This window comes from Panicum hallii, chromosome 2 (assembly GCF_002211085.1).
Source record: "Panicum hallii strain FIL2 chromosome 2, PHallii_v3.1, whole genome shotgun sequence".
Classification (NCBI taxonomy): domain Eukaryota; kingdom Viridiplantae; phylum Streptophyta; class Magnoliopsida; order Poales; family Poaceae; genus Panicum; species Panicum hallii.
Window position 1 is genome coordinate 9,371,858 of NC_038043.1, and position 16,649 is coordinate 9,388,506.

The window sequence follows — 16,649 nt, forward strand, 5'->3', positions numbered from 1 at the left end:
ATCCCATCAAGGCCGGGAGTAAACACCCCAGAATTTGTGGTCTTTCGATTGGGTCGACAATCCTCATGACTGCTTGTACAAAAATGATATCCATTCACGTCATAACTAGAATATGACTTGACCTTATATCCAAAGCCACCGGCCACCTGTCTCAACTCGGCACTCAAGGTCGCATCGCTAACGCCCTGCAAGTTCAAGTACGATTGGACAAACTAAGTAAAAACAACTTAGAGTGAAAAGCTAAGTACGGGCCAGATTGGACCGTACCTTCTGTTTGAACCAAGAAATAAAATTGGGGGATCCATTTCCTGCACCTTGTTTGAGCAGGGTATCTAATTCCTGCTCCGTGATATCCCTTGATTGATGCCAGAATTCTTGAATAAATTGTTGCATGTACGGTGTCACCTCGTCAAGGTTGGTCAACACATACAGCATGATCCGACACCACTCTTGATGACTCAACCTCTTGGTGGTCGAACCACTTGCAGTTCCAAGTTGACCTTGAAAAAGGCTGAGTCTCGAGTCATTTTCGCTAGCATTGTAACGAGCCGGTGGATTATGCACACTAGGTAGGTTGTCACCATAGTATACTGATGTAAAGTTCGACACCTCCTCCAGAATGTATGCCTCGGCAATGGAACCCTCAATTTTGCTTTTATTTCCACATTTCTTTCGGATAACCTTTAGGCATCTCTCAATTGGATAGCACCACCGACCCTGCACGGGACCCCCCATTCGTGCCTCATACGGGAGATGCAATATCATATGCTCCATCGGATTAAAGAATCCGGGTGGAAAGATCTTCTCCAACTTACATAACAACACCGGTGCGATTCTTTCCAAGTCTGCAACTAAGGTCCGTGATAACTCCTTTGCACAAAGTGTGCGGAAGAAGTAGCTCAACTCTGCAAGTACCAGCCAGACATGCTCAGGGACATAACCTCGAACCATCGCTGGAAGAAGCCGCTCAATCCATATGTGGTAGTCATGACTCTTCATACCTAAGACTCGCAAAGTAGACAAGTTGACTCTTCTACTCAGATTAGCTGCATAGCCATCAGGGAACATCAACGCCTTGATCCATTGTAGTACTTCTATCCTTTGGGGCTTGCTCAAGACATAATCGGCCTTAGGCCTTCTCCATGTCTTTCCTCGTGCAGGAGGCCTCATTTCTAAGTTTGGTCTGTCACACAATATTGCTAGATCCAACCTAGCCTTAACATTGTCCTTTGTCTTCGTGGGAATATCCATGATTGTTGCCCAAAGTGCTTCAGCAACATTCTTTTCAGTGTGCATCATATCAATGTTGTGTGGAAGGAGCAGGTCGTCATAGTACGGGAGCCGAGTCAAGCCCGACTTATGAGTCCACATATGTTGCTCACTATATCCCACAAAGCCACCCTCTGGATTGATCAAGAGACCATCTATCTGCTGACGAATCTCGGCACTAGTCCTCATCAGACTTGCGAGGTCTGTCACTGTAACACCTTTTGTAAAGTTTTTGATGTCTCGTCTGAATGGATGGTCAAGAGGTAGGAACTGTCGATGTTTGTCGAACGCAACATACTTACCACCCTTCTGCAACCAAAGGAACCTAAGACGTTCCTTGCATACCGGACATGGGAATTTGCCGTGAACACACCACCCGCAGAAGACCCCATACGCCAGAAAATCGTGCAGAGAGTATTGATACCAAACATGCATCTTGAAGTTGGTCTTTGTGGCCCGATCATATGTCCATACCCCTTCCTCCCAAGCATGGACCAATTCATCAATCAGCGGCTCCATGAACACACCCATATTTTTCCCCGGGTGTCCAGGAATAATCAACGATAACAACACGTTCTGTCGTTGGAATGCTATGCCTGGGGGAGATTGAGGGGAATCAGAAACATGGGCCAACATGTGTATGTGGCAGCCATCGCTCCATACGGATTGAATCCATCAGTTGCCAGCGCAATACGAACATTACGAGCCTCACTGGCTTTGTCCCGATGAATGCTATCAAAGTAGGTCCATGCTTCACCATCTGATGCATGTACCATCTTGTGAGGATTGTATCGTTTCCCTTTCTTATGCCATGTCATCTGTTTCGCGGATTCCTCAGTCATGTACAGCCGTTGGATCCTCGGTATGGCCGGCAGGTGACGTAGGATTGTCACGGGGATATCAAGCTGCCTCTTGTTGCCATCACCAGAGTCAACCTCCAAGAACCTAGAGGATTTACACTTCGGACAGTACTTTTCTTCCGCGTATTCTTTCCTGAACAGGACACATCCGTTCGGACAGGCATGTATCTTGTCATACGGCATCTTGAGTGCACGAAGAAGTTTCTGTGACTCGTACATACTCTTTGGCAGGATGTGACCCTCTGGAAGCAGGCTGCCAATAACTGTCACTATACCATCAAAGGTGTCTCTGCTCAGGCTGTACCGCGACTTCAACGCCATTACTCGTCCAATGGCATCCAGATGAGAAACTTTTGTATGTCCGTGAAGGGGTTTCTGTGTTGAGGCAAACATATTGTAAAACGCCTTTGCGGACCCCTCAGGCTCCTCCTCTACAAGTTCTTCAGCAACGTGTGCCTCATGATAGTCATCTAACATGTCCACTACACCAGCCTCAGCATCACAATCCTCAACACGTGGTCTGACCACGTCCTCTCTCCTACGATGGCCTTCACCATGATGGATCCACCGGGTATAGTTTGGCGTAAATCCATTAAGGAAGAGATGTTCCCCCATGACATCCTGTGTTTGTCTTTTCCTGTTAGCACACTTGCTGCATGGACAGAAAATTCTAGCCGCTCCTTTAGCATTCTCGCCCCACGCCTGTTCCAAGAATTCATTGGTGTTCTTAATCCACTCAGGGCTGACAGTCCGCCAGGACCTCTCAGCCAGCCAAAAAACCTTCGTTCCAAGGGATTGATCCAAACTTTTAGATATCTTAGAGGGATGATTGGCTGCATATGAGACAAAGCAGAACACAAATAAAACACAGTTTTCAAGCCAACCTAAAAAAAGTTTACCACTTTAGATCAACAACCAAGAGAAATCGAGATTTTCACAAACAAAGCATGCATCATTTTGGAGATTCTTTTTGCTTAAATAAGAAATTATCTACTAGCCAAGCAGGTGTGCAACATTTCATTCAACACTCCTAGAGTCAATAATGTTTAGCTCACTTCTTAACTCACAAACTCCGAAATCATTACTATAATTAAGCAATTGTTTCCTTTTAATATCCTTTTCAAATCTCCAATCCACAAGGGGTAGATCTATCGGGCATACGCGAACACATACTTCACAAGCATTGCAATCATCTTATGTACTAGCAAGGCGGGGTCGTCACCTAGACTGGAGGCGACGTTGCCGGCGGCGGACGGACAGTCGGCAACAGCACCCGAGGAGCGCTCCCCGGCGAGACGGCGTTGGGAAGACTGCTGTGTGGGAGCAGCGGCGTCGGGGTGTGAGCAGCGGCGTCGGTGGCCTCGGGGCGGCGAGCCCGCGGCCTCGGAGCGGCGAGCCAGCGGCCTCGGGGTGGCGAGCCCACGGCCTCGGCGGCGGGCGGGCGTGGGCGTGGGCGGGCGCGGTGTGTGCGGGCGCGGCGGCGTGGGCGGGCGGCGTGGGCGGGCGCGGCGTGGGCGGGCGGGCCGGCGTGGGCGTGGGCGGGCGCGCCGTGGGCGGGCGCGGCGGCGTGGGCGTGGGCGGCGTGGGCGTGGGCGGCGGGCGGGCGTGGGCGGGCGCGGGCGGCGGCGGCCGGGCGTGGGCGTGGGCGGCGGCCGTGGGCGTGGGCGTGGGCGGCAGCGTGCGGGCGGGCGTGGGCGGGCGTGCGGTGGGCGGGCGAGATAAACCCGCTTGTTTGCCGAGTGCCCTAGATCTGGCGCTCGGCAAAACCCCATGTTTGCCGAGTGCCTCCGATCCGCGGCACTCGGCAAAGCCCCCGCCCCCGGCCCCGCTATCTTCGATTGAGCCGCCGCCCCCGCCCCCGGGCCCGCTGCGCCGCCGCCGCTCCCCCGCCCCGCGCCCCCGCCCGCCGCACCGCGCCCCCGCCCGGCCCGCGGGCGCGCCGCCCCCGCCGCTCCCCCGCCCGCGTTCCCGGCCGCCCACGCCCGCCGCTGCCCGCGCCCGCGCCGCTCCCGCCGCGCCGCCGCCGCTCCCCCACCCCGCGGCCCCGGCTCGCGCCCCCGCCCGCGTTCCCGGCCGCCGCCCCCGCCCGCGCCCCGGCCCGCGCCCCCGCCCCCGCCCGGCCCACGCCGCGCCCCCACCCGGCCCGCACCCCCGCCCGCGTTCCCGGCCGCCGCCCGCGCCGCCGCCGCTCTCCCGCCCCGCGGCCCCGGCCGGCCCCGCCCGACCCGCGCTGCCGCCGCTCTCCCGCCCCGCGGCCCCGGCCGGCGCCCCCGCCGCAGCCGTGCCCCCGGCCTACGCCCCCGCCGCCGCCGCCGCCGCGGCCCCGCCCCCGGCGTGTGCTGAGAATGTCTGCCTCTGACTTTTCAATGTAGTTGCACACAAGTCATTCATTTTAAAGATCTCGCTACTTGTTTCTCCATTACCACTCGCATCCCACCTTATGCATGTTGATTTCAGGTTAATTATCTAAAAAAGGCTGATCCAGCAAGAAGCTATATTCTTCAGTGACTGATTGGTAACCAAGGCATGTTGATTTTTTTAATAACCTCCCTATTTTCTCTTTGCTTGATTAGAAGTAACGAAAGAACGGGTGGAGACAAACACAGGATTATGCTGTAACAATCAGAACTGAGAGGGCCTGGCGGACTGTCCGCCAGGACGCCTCAGTTCTGACTGACCGCTATTTCTTTGTGCTGTGCAGAGAGTGCTTGTTGTCTGTTACCTTTGGCTGTCATGTTGCTCTCACAATTTTCGTAACTTGTGAGACCGAAAGAAACTTACCATAGGCATGTCTTGGGGCTTTTAGTCAACAATTAACACCCCTTTCGCACTTGTGATATCAGCTGAGTGCTCCTTGTGGCCAACTACATGATGACTTTCCAGAATTAAGTAGGGTTGGCTTACACCTTGAGTAACTGGGAGAATAGAGCAATCTGGGACTGTGATCTGTACTTGTTCAATATATAGGTATTGCTACTTGTATTTTTTGGGGGGCAAACAATTTTCGACCATATGAGACCCTAAATCTGTGTTTTCGACCTACGCCATTACACGTTGTTTTGTTCATAAAAACTTGTATCATATGCAATTGATATTATTCTCGGCTATGTATTTAGAAAATAAGACATCTCTTTTTTTGTGCATTGATCCATAATGTATATGGATTTTATTTCCTTCTTGGCAGGACTTCGTTCCATCAGTTTCAACAACTAGCCATTGTATGTCCGGTTCAGTGTCAACTGAGGAATCGTGTTCGACTGTACCGCCGCTCTCAGCTCGAAGGCCCAGTCCAACACAGGTTTGTTTTAGTTGAATTGAGGTGTTCCAAAGTTAATCGGTCCAGTTGGCTTGATTCATGGCGGGACTAAATCAAATATCCAACAAGTTTTTTGCATACAAATTTCCCAATGACTTATTGACTCATTCTTTCAGTTGAACACCCGGTCAAAAAGAAGCTCACCTGCAAGGGTTAAGGAAAACACCCAGTCGGAATCATGTGGAAGCTCACCTGCAAGGTTTAGTTGTCCTTATAATTTGTATACGAAATTATTTGCACATTTCCAAATAGTTCTGACGCAAGTTTTTTTTAATATTATTAAGTGGACCGATAGAGCTGGAGTATGAAATGTAAGTTTGTCTGCATCCTTATAATTATTTTTGAACAGGAAAGTCAAAAGTAAGCTGGATTATAAATTGTAGGTTTCCAACTGATCCGATGGACACGCGAAAAAGAATCCTTCTTTCTTTGCATAACATAAAGTTTGCGGATAGTAAGGATCAGTGGAGAGCTACTGATCCTGATGTACTGGAAAAAGTTGCACGAACTCTACAAGTTGTGGGTTGCAACTTGAGTATCGATGATATAAAAGAACATGTTACTGCATTGGAAAATGATGTCAAACTCCATTTGGTAAGCATTGCAATCCATATCATAATCTGAAACTTAGCTTAATCTTAATACCCTTCCAATCCACAAGTTTTTTTTTGGTTTATGCAGGCGGGTGAGCACTATATTTCAGAGCATTGGCTCACATATGCGGCAGTGTTTGACTATGTTACGCCTGACTATGTCGTCGAGACCCCGCCGACACATCTTGTAGACAATGATAATGTAGCCAATGAGCCTAATCCCAGAAAGAAGATGAAGATGAAGATGACATGCAACGCAGAGTCCACCAGCAGTGGCAAGTCAGATTCAAGCTTCGGTGAACGTTTTTCAAACCTGATGGAAGATAAAGAATTTGCCGCACAACTCTTCATGGGTCGACTGAGTATGGAAAATTGTTGTGACAAAGCTATGAGGTGTGGTTTCAAAGGCAAAGAACTTCGTTCTGTTCTAAATTTATGCAGGTTAAATTGGGAGCAGCGTCAGATATTCTTGAAACTTGAAGATTCTGAAGCAAAGGACTATGCCTTAGAAGCTATTTACGGGTTTGTCCCGCCGCCACCGCCTCCGCCGCCGCCGCCGACCCAGTGAGTTGTATGAACGTTTCCAAACTTGTATGGACTGTATATGTTCATTTATGCTGGCTCGGGACATTTGAACTTGTATGAACTTTGTATGAATTTGTATGGACTTGTATGAGTATTGTCATATATGAAATGTGTGTAATGTGTATTGTCATATATATATATAAACTGCATGTGATGTCCGTTGTGATATATATATATACATATATTATTGGACTGGATAAGAGAAAAAAATAGTCATAACTTTATCACGTGAGCATCCAATTGGCAAGCAAGTTGCACAACACAACATCACACTCTCTATCCAGGCAATGAAAAAAGTTTGTCCGTGTCACTGGTGAATTTCACACTCATCTGTTACTAGGAGCGATAGAAGAGGATGCGTTGTTAATCGGGAAATATTGTGATAATAAAGCCATAAATGGAGCAGCCCTTTACCCAAAAGCTCTCACGCACAGGAAGCATCTAGCTAACACGACGTCGATGGAAAAACATGAGCATCTTGGTCGCTGCGGCAGTTCCTGCTGCACGCGTGCGCGGGGTGCCTGGGCCTACATGGCTACTGAGGCTAAGAAATGTGGACTCCTCATTTGCTGATCAGCCAAAGCGATCACAATGGCTTAAAAAGTGATAACAATCGCTTAAATCTTGCTTGGATCTTGCTCCCTCAGCAAAGCTGGTGAATCTCTTGGGAAAGAACTTGAATCTTGCTTGGATCTTGCTCAAACCCAACCCTAGACCAAGGATTTGGAGTGGGGAAGCTAGGGTTTCACTTTGGGGAGTTTTGGAGTGCTTAGAAGGTGCTTGAGGCTAAGCTTATGCAGTTTGGCAGGGTGGATTTCCCGTTGGGGTCGAAGGGATATATACAGAGCCTCACTAAAAACTAGCCGTTAGGCTGTTTTTACGTGTCCTGGCGGACTGTCCGCCAGGACCACTCGGGTTTGCATTTTTCTGTTCAATGCATGGGTTCCGGATTTGGTTTATTTGTGTTCTACCACACACTTTCCACATCCCCCTTGATAGTACGGTATACCTAGACTAAAGAAAATATAAAACAAAGAATTATCTTCGCTTGAACCACATTTCTTGAACTGGTACCGTTCTCCAATTTTAACGAATCGTCGGGTTTGCATTTTTCTGTTCAAGGCATGGGTTGGCTTCATTTCATAATGAGCAAACCAAATAAAGTCAAAGCATCATGATGAGATAAAACCAAGATAATGTAATATCACATGATTTCACAAACATAGAAAAGCAATAAGATCACAACCATGCAAACATCATCCATGAAAAGAAATTAGAAATTACAAGCCAACTTAGTTCAAATACGATACAAGCCAAGTCTCACATAGATCCAAAGTCTCACAACGACTCTAAAGGATGGAAAGATAAGAATGCTAGGAATGCTAGGATACAATCTTCTCCCCCTTTGGCATCAAACACCAAAAAGAGAAAAGACAAATGGAAGCTCGGAGCAGTAATCACTCATCATCCTCATCATCATCATCACCATCATCATCACCTACTTCATAATGCTCCCACGCAGCTGGAAAGTCCCTAGGAGGAGAAGGTGGAAATGAGGGCCAATCCGTCTCCTCAATGCCAAGGTGGCGCTCAATCCTGTTAATACTCTGCTGATTTGCCCGAGCGTGAGCACGAACTACATCGTTGGTGTTGCGGCATACTTTGAAGAGAGCTTTCAAGCCAGAAATAAAGGCATTGCCTTTCCTGCGAGGACGAGTCCTAGAAGAGGAAGGCATCACCGAGGTGGAGGGCATATCCATAGTGGGCTGGGGTGGAGAGTGAGCTGATGGGGGAGACTCGCCCTCTGGTGGAAACTCTTGCTCCTTGGGAGGCTGTGGGCAATATGGGGCATGGACCGCATCATATCCAAACTCCATTCCAGTCACGGCATTAATCATCCTTTGAATGTATGGAGCATAGATAACTGGATTACTGCCATGATGGAGCATGTACCTCAACTCCGTCCAGAAAAAGTGAAAGACACTAAAGGGCGGGTGATCAAAGTCCATAGCTAGAAGAAGGTTCTTGACCGTACCATGAATCTTGGTGCGATCACCCCTCTTGGGAGTCAAGGTCTCCCGGAATATCCTGTTCATGATCTCCATATATGGACGTAGTCCATGAGTCGTCGCTATATCCGGATCCTCATCCCGATAGAGAGTCATAAGAGGTTCATCCGTTGGATTGATGTCATCGTGAATTTCCATCTCATCTAGAGTGTCATCAAGCTTAAGGATAGTAGCAAATTGCTTGTATGAAACCCAGAAGGCGCGCCCTTGAAGATTGAAGTGAATAAAGGAATTCTTGCCCTCACCTTCAAACCAAGCAGTGGAGCAAAATTGAGCAACCAACTCATTGTTCCAATTTTGATTGAGGGCCAAGAATTCATAGAGGTGTTTCCTCTCACATTCACGTATGACCAAGTCAAAGGTTGGATTATTTTTCTCACTCATTTCATCCCAATTGATGTACTTGGAGACGGTGATAGCATTCTTCTTCTCAATAAAGACGGATATGTACCAATCAGCTTGAAATTTGCTCCAAAACCTCCTATCTGTGATGTACTTCTCATAATCATAAGGATTTTCCTTTCTTTCCTTAAATGCAGCACCTCTTTGCTTTGTGGTGTAATCCACTCGCTTCACTCCAGGGTCACCGAAGTTGATCCTTGTGTACTCCGGTCTGTGCATGATATACTTCCGGTAGGGTTGGAGTGGAGGGTACTCATCAAAGATAGGAACCTCCTCTTGAGGCACATCACCTTGTGGTTGAGCAGCTCTTTGGTAGCTACGCCTGGGTGCCGCATGGCTAGGACCGCCCATTTGCCCAGCTCGACTCATTGAAATTTTGGGCGTTGGCTTCCTTTTGCGCTTAGGTGGAGGAACGACTTCAATTTCATCGGAATCGGAGTTGGAGACGGGATCATGCAAGAACTTGGTCCTCCTCTCATGCACCATCTATACATGTATAGGAAGTATACTGCTTGATTAGAAGTAATGAAAGAACGGGTGGATACAAACAAAGGATTATACAGTAACAATCAAGACTGAGAGGTCCTGGCGGACAGTCCGCCAGTACTGGCGGACTGTCCGCCAGGACCTCTCGGTTTTGAATGTTCCCGCGAAAACATGTGACGTCAAGAATTAATCCAATGGGGCTCAAACTTTGTAGGCACATTCTAGATGATAATGGAAGCCTAGACTTAAATTTTGAACAACAATGAGTGGATAGATTGGGAGATCGACTTGAATAAAGGTTTAGGTTATGAAATGAACATGAACATGTGAACTAAAGATTTAGCTATCCATTCTTCAAGATTTTCAAGGAATAGCACGCTCTACCTAGCAGGAAACAATAGCTAAAAGCATTCCTCAAGATATGCATCGAGTAGAGAGATCGATGGAGGATTGCATATACCTTGTTCTTGCCCTAGGATGAATGAAAGTGCTTCCAAAGGATTGGAAACGAGGGGAGAAGGTTCTTGCAGCCTGTGGAGGGGCTCCTTCGCCGTGGACCTTGCGGAGGAACCGAATCCTTGGCTCCACGGACAATGGGGGGCAATGGGGGGTGTTGTCCGTGGGGAAGGAAGAGAGAGTGAGAGGAGCTAGTTGTGTTATGTGGATGAAGAGAGATAGAGGAGCTTTATCCAAGAGGTATAGAGGGTTTTGGACAGCCTCCCACGGACATAACACGATGGGCCCACGAAGAGATAGTTGGATGGAAGAAAAATGATAAGTTCTGCTGGCTGACCCCGAGAGGTCCTGGCGGACTGTCCGCCAGTACTGGCGGACTGTCCGCCAGGACCTCTCAGCCAGCCAAAAAAATATTTTATTTGCCGAGTGTCGGTCAGCTGACACTCGGCAAATACACCCTTTGCCGAGTGCCAAAAATCAAGCACTCGGCAAAGATAACGGCGTTTAGGGTTTAGGGTTTAGGGTATCTGTTTGCCGAGTGTTAGGCTCTCGGCAAAATATTTTATGCCGAGTGTTTTTTTTTGCCGAGAGCGACACTCGGCAAAGAATATGTTTGCCGAGTGCCCGAAATATAGCGCTCGGCAAACCTTTTCACCCTCGGCAAATCTGGTCTCTCCGGTAATGATCTGACCCAATGAAAGGTACGTACGAGGTGTATGTGATCATACTAGACCATCTGTGATGGTATATTTTTTAAGTACGTGACCATACATGGAGTATATAGAGATACTTATTTTTATATACCGGTACTAATATATAATCATGATATATGAGCTGTGAAAAAGAGTATGATGCTTGAAATCTTTTATGAGCTTTCCCTAGATCCTATCAGAAATGTAGATGTACCAACCTTGAGAATCATGAATAAGTCCAGCTCATTATCACGCAGCAGCCCTTTTGTCCACATGATCAGGATGAGACCTAATCTAGAGGACCCTTGATAATCAATGTAGTGCAACTGATCGAAAGTGTACATGCAGAAACTCTAATACCTTTGACTGCTAGAGCGCTGGGCAGACGTACTGTAGGAGTCTAGGGTGGCATCCACGACGATGACGAGCGGCCTGACTTACGTAACGAGGGGTGGCTATTGGCTGGCACGTAGAAGAAGAAAAAAACACCCGCAAGATCTCAGAAATTAGCATGTGTTGTATGAAATAAAATAAGCATGCACATAGTTGACTTAAGTATCATAAACACATCTATGTCGAGGTCGTACCTTGATAGAATGGAGGCGTAAGAAAAAAAAGATGTTTTACCGCTGTCGTTGCTGGTATTGTCTAGCAAGTTTTTGGCGTGGAGGGCAGGCAGCGGATTCGTTCAAAATAAGCCATGAAGAGGAGCATCATCCAGAGGGCAATGGAGGGAGAACATCACCTCGAGTCCGTCGGCAGCTTTAGTCCGGCCGTTTATGTACTCTCCACGTCCGGCCAGCCGCACGGTCGGACTCAACGGTGAGGGCAAAACGGCGACGTCTCAACCAGGGAACACCGATTCGATGCTACCAACAGATGGAGGTCGGGGCAAACATTGGAGGGGAGAAGAAAGGTAATTGGAGAAATATTAGGAAGGTAATCGGTGCAAGGGGAAAAGGAAGCGCAAGGGAGAAGAAAGGTAACCGAAGAAATATTAGGAAGGTAATCAGCGCAGGGGAGAAAGAAGGTAATCAGAGAAATATTTGGAAGGTAATCACTGCAAGGGGAGAAGGAAATTAAACGGAGAAACATTAGGAAAGTAATCAGCGCAAAGGGAGAAGGAAGGTAATTGGACAAACATTAGTAAGGTAATCAGCGCAAGGGGAGAAGGGAACAATTGTTGCCAAAAAAAGATGATCGCGTGGTGTACGAAACAATGGAAAGTAGAAGGGCCACTACTAGAAAACGGTCTATCGGTACCAGCACGTCAATGCCGGTCAAAAACGAGCCGGCACTAACGTGCCTCAACAGTGTAAGGCGGGCACGTTAGTGCCGGCTAGAAATACCAGCCGGCACTAACGTGCCATCCCCCCAACTGTCAGACGGCTGGCACAACGGTCAAAACGCACGTTAGTGCCGGTCGGCATTTCTAGCCGGCACTAACTTGGTCAATTACAAGTTAGTGCCGGCTAGTGGCTCTAGCCGGTACTAAACGTACACAGTTAGTGCCGGCTAAAGCCACTAGCCGGCACTAACTTGCCCCATATACTACCGGCCACTCCAAACCCAGCCCTCCATTTCATTTGGCACTCCTTCTTCCCGAGCCTTCAACCGAGCTCTTCTCACTCCCATGGCGTGTTACAGGGGAGGTGCTGCCTATTTTTCCCCAAATTTGTGAGGATTTCACGCATCCAAGTGCACCAAAGGTTAGTATCTTCTTCCACTCTTCTTTCACGGTGTTTATTCTTTGTTTCATGCTTTCTAGATAAAGAAAATAGTGATTTGAAGGTTGACGAAAAATGAGCATCATTTTCCGATTTGTTCATTAATTTGAGCAAAATAGAATCGATTTGTTACTTTTTAGAGAAGGTTTTCTAGATAGTTTGACTATGACACATTTAGAGTAATTTTTTTGAATTATTTCACGGGGGCATGTGTATATATTACTATGCAAAATTTTAGAGATTTTAAGGATGAGGGACAATGAGCTAATTATTATTTCAATACGTTTATAGTATCTATGGTGATTTCTCAATTTTAATCACACTGCAGTTCTTGTTCCTACTAAACACTAATGTTATGAAAAAAAAACAAAACCATGTATACCATCTCATATCAAGTATGAAGAAATACCTTTTCCTTTAATTCATGAAAACATGACAAATAGACTTGTTGTTGTGGGGTTCATGGCCACAATACGAAACAAATCAGGGCACCCACTAGTTATTACATGCACAAGCCCAACAAACTGAAATCAATCCCGACAAAGCAAATGCACCACAGCAAGATGTACAAAAAGGGGGTCGTGATCTATTAGACAACCCGCACACAATAAATGCACAAGCCATATAATAATCTCTAGAAAAATTTCTGCAAATTATAAATATCCCGATGTATGTATAATTCGAAGCTTTGCAAATAAATCTTGAGTAAAACTACAGAGGCAATTCACTGTAAAACTTTTCGAACTGTATGGCTACTATTGAATGCAAGTTGATAAAGATTTGGTGTATTTCCACTCAATATACATATCCTAGATGTATTTCTTCCTATCCAACAAAAGGAATGATGCCATATCTCATTGGGTTGATATTGCTCCCAAGTCCCAATCAATTCGAACTCAAATCAAAGCAATGGTATGGCATATATTATGAAAAATTGCACAATAACCTTAGATGTCACTACACTGAATAAATCCAAATGGCTGCAAACAAAACTTTCTCAAAACGATATATATGGATATTATTGTCATAATGCAAGGAGATTTATGTACTTAATACATAAGAATCATCAAAATCCTTCCCAAAACCATATTTAGAGGTTTCGAAAATGATATCCAAAAACATATAGAATAGGTGATCTTACATAAGCTTGCAAAATTTTAAAATTGAGTTCAACCTCATGGGATATGAAGTTGACAGATAGCAATATGTATCTATTTCATCACTACTCATGTAGCCATCTGCTGATTTTCATATCTCAAAAATGAGATTGAGTTTGATCATAAAATTTTGCAAGCTCCTATTGTATATGTCTGATTTTTTTTAGAATTTCCAAACCTTGGATATGCCTCTGGAGAGATTCTCACAGTTTCACTCTCAAATCTACTCCCTCCGTTCCGTTTCAAATTATCAGTCGTTTAGACTTTTCTAAATTCATAGTTTTTCTATGCATCTGCATATATATATATATATATATATATATATATATATATATATATATTACGTCTAGGTGTATTGTAAAACCTATAAATCTATAAAAAAAAAGTCAAAACGAATGGAGAAAATACCACGGACAAAAGCAGATTTACATTTACATTTTTTTTGAATTACTTCATAGTAACCTGTTTTTAAGGATAATGAGCATGATTTTTTTTTAATTTGTACAGATGGACCGGCAATGGATGCACGGAAGCCGGAGCACCTCGGCGTGGATTCAGGGTTTAGATTCTTTTCTCAAGGCAGCAATGGCAAATAGGTCGCCAAAGGGTTTAATGTGTTGTCCATGCAGTGTTTGCGAAAATAAAAAGGAATTCCGGAAAAGAGAAACTCTATGGAATCACCTGGCCTTGAATGGTTTCATGAGTAACTATAGTCTTTGGACTAAGCACGGCGAAGTTGGAGTTATGATGGAAGATAATGAAGAAGATGATGATGGTGATAACAATCTTCCAGATTGGGCATGGGTTCATGAAGCAGGTGGCTTTCAAGATGAACCAATGGACGAGGGTGAAGCAAATGTTGCACAAGAGGAGCCACCTGACGAGCTAGGTCAGGCGTTGCTTGATGCACAGAAAGACAGTGACACTGTGAAGGAGGCATTAAAGTTTGAGAAGATGTTGGAGGATCACAAAAGGCCGTTGTTCCCTAATTGCAAACCGGAGCAGAAGAAGTTGGGTACCACGCTAGAGATGCTGAAATGGAAGGCAACTAATGGTGTCACCGATAAGGGATTTGGTGAGCTATTAAAGATTGTAAAGAACATGCTTCCTGAGGGTAATGAACTGCCGTCAACAACATACGAAGCTAAAAAGATGGTTTGCCCTCTTGGATTGGACGTGCAGAAGATTCACGCATGTCTTAACGACTGCATCCTGTATCGCGGCGAATACGAGAACTTGGAAGCTTATCCTGTTTGTAGCGCATTGTGGTATAAGATAAGGCGAGATGATCCAGGTGATGTTGATGGGGAGCCGGTAAAGAAGAGAGTTCCCGCAAAGTTGGTGTGGTACTTCCCTATAATACCACGTCTGAAGCGCTTTTTCAAAAATAAGGACAACGCTAAGTTGATACGGTGGCACAAAGAAGACCGTAAGGAGGATCACATGATCAGACACCCAGCAGATGGGTCCCAGTGGAGAAACCTTAACCGAGAGTATCCTCAATTTGACAACGACCCAAGGAATATAAGATTTGCTCTAAGTGCGGATGGAATGAATCCGTACGGTGAGTTTGGCAGCGCTCATAGTACATGGCCCGTGACCCTATGTATGTTCAACCTTCCTCCTTGGTTATGACTGAAGCGTAAGTTCATCATGATGCCGGTACTTATAGAAGGGCCAAAAGAACCTGGCAACGATATTGATGTGTTCCTGCAACCCTTGATGGATGATCTCTTACTGCTCTGGAAAGAAGAAGGTGTACATGTGTGGGATGAGTATAAACAGGAGTCTTTCAACCTCCGAGCTTTGCTTTTTGTATGCATCAATGATTGGCCTGCACTTGCAAAACTTTCAGGACAGTCGAACATGGGATACATGGCCTGCACCCACTGTTATGATGAAACCGATAGCATTTATTTGAAACACTGTAAGAAGTGTGTATACATGGGCCATCGCCGATTCCTTCCTACCGATCACCCCCTAAGAACCGAAGGGAAGCATTTCAAAGGAGAGCCCAAAACTCGTCGTAAGCCTCTGTTCCGTAATGGAAAGCATGTGTTCTCGATGATCAAGGATGTGAAGGTAGTATTTGGAAAGGGTCCCGGTAGCCAACCTGTTCCGAAGGATGACCAGGGACATGTTCCAATCTGGTTCTTTATGGGAAAAAGCTCAAAGTTTGTGCTGAGGGTTATGCGGAAGTCCAAGAAGAAGGCAGGACAATACATTGCCAGCCAATTCCTGAAGGATTCGCCAGAGTCTTTGTTGACGGAATTACTGAAGAACGCTGGGAAGACTTGGACCTCCCGATCCCTATAGGTCCTGAAGAAACAGAACTACAACATACCGTACACACATGGATTGCGTGGCCAAAACGCGACATAAGATTGGTGCAAGCAGCCACAGATTCCGCTCGGTGCTCAAGGCAAAGATCACCAACGCCACCTGATGACAGGAATCCTAGTGTTGGCCCACCTTCTCCACCACCTACACGGGACCCCAGCATGGATCCGCCATCACCAGCCGCACAAAGCGAGCCAATTTCGACATCATCACCAGCTGCACAACAGAATCAGAGTCAGCGACAGAAGGCATACACGGTACCTTCGGTCCAGCCATCTCATAAGCAGCAAAGAAAGAAGAAAGCGAAGGCTCCAGAAGAGAAAGAGGCAGAAGAATCGTTTGAAACCTTCTTGCTGAAGCGCAAGCTACTGAGGGAGGCTGCGAACAAGAAGCCAGAAATAGATCCGGTTGCGAAGGCACACTTCATTAAACACTTTACTAAAGATCCCACCAAGGAGAAAGAAAGGGAGTCGGATTATGATCGGCAGATCAGAAAGTGCTACAACAACCCCAAGAATCGACGGATCAATGCAAAGACCGTTCCCCAGCTCGGAGAGCAGTCCAAACAATCGATCCCTCCGTTGATAGTGCCGCGTGAAGAATGTCCTGATGAATCAAGAGATCCGATGACCATGGCTGGGATGATATTGCAAACTGATCTAACAAGGGCTCAATTGCTTGGGGAGGCCCTACAGGA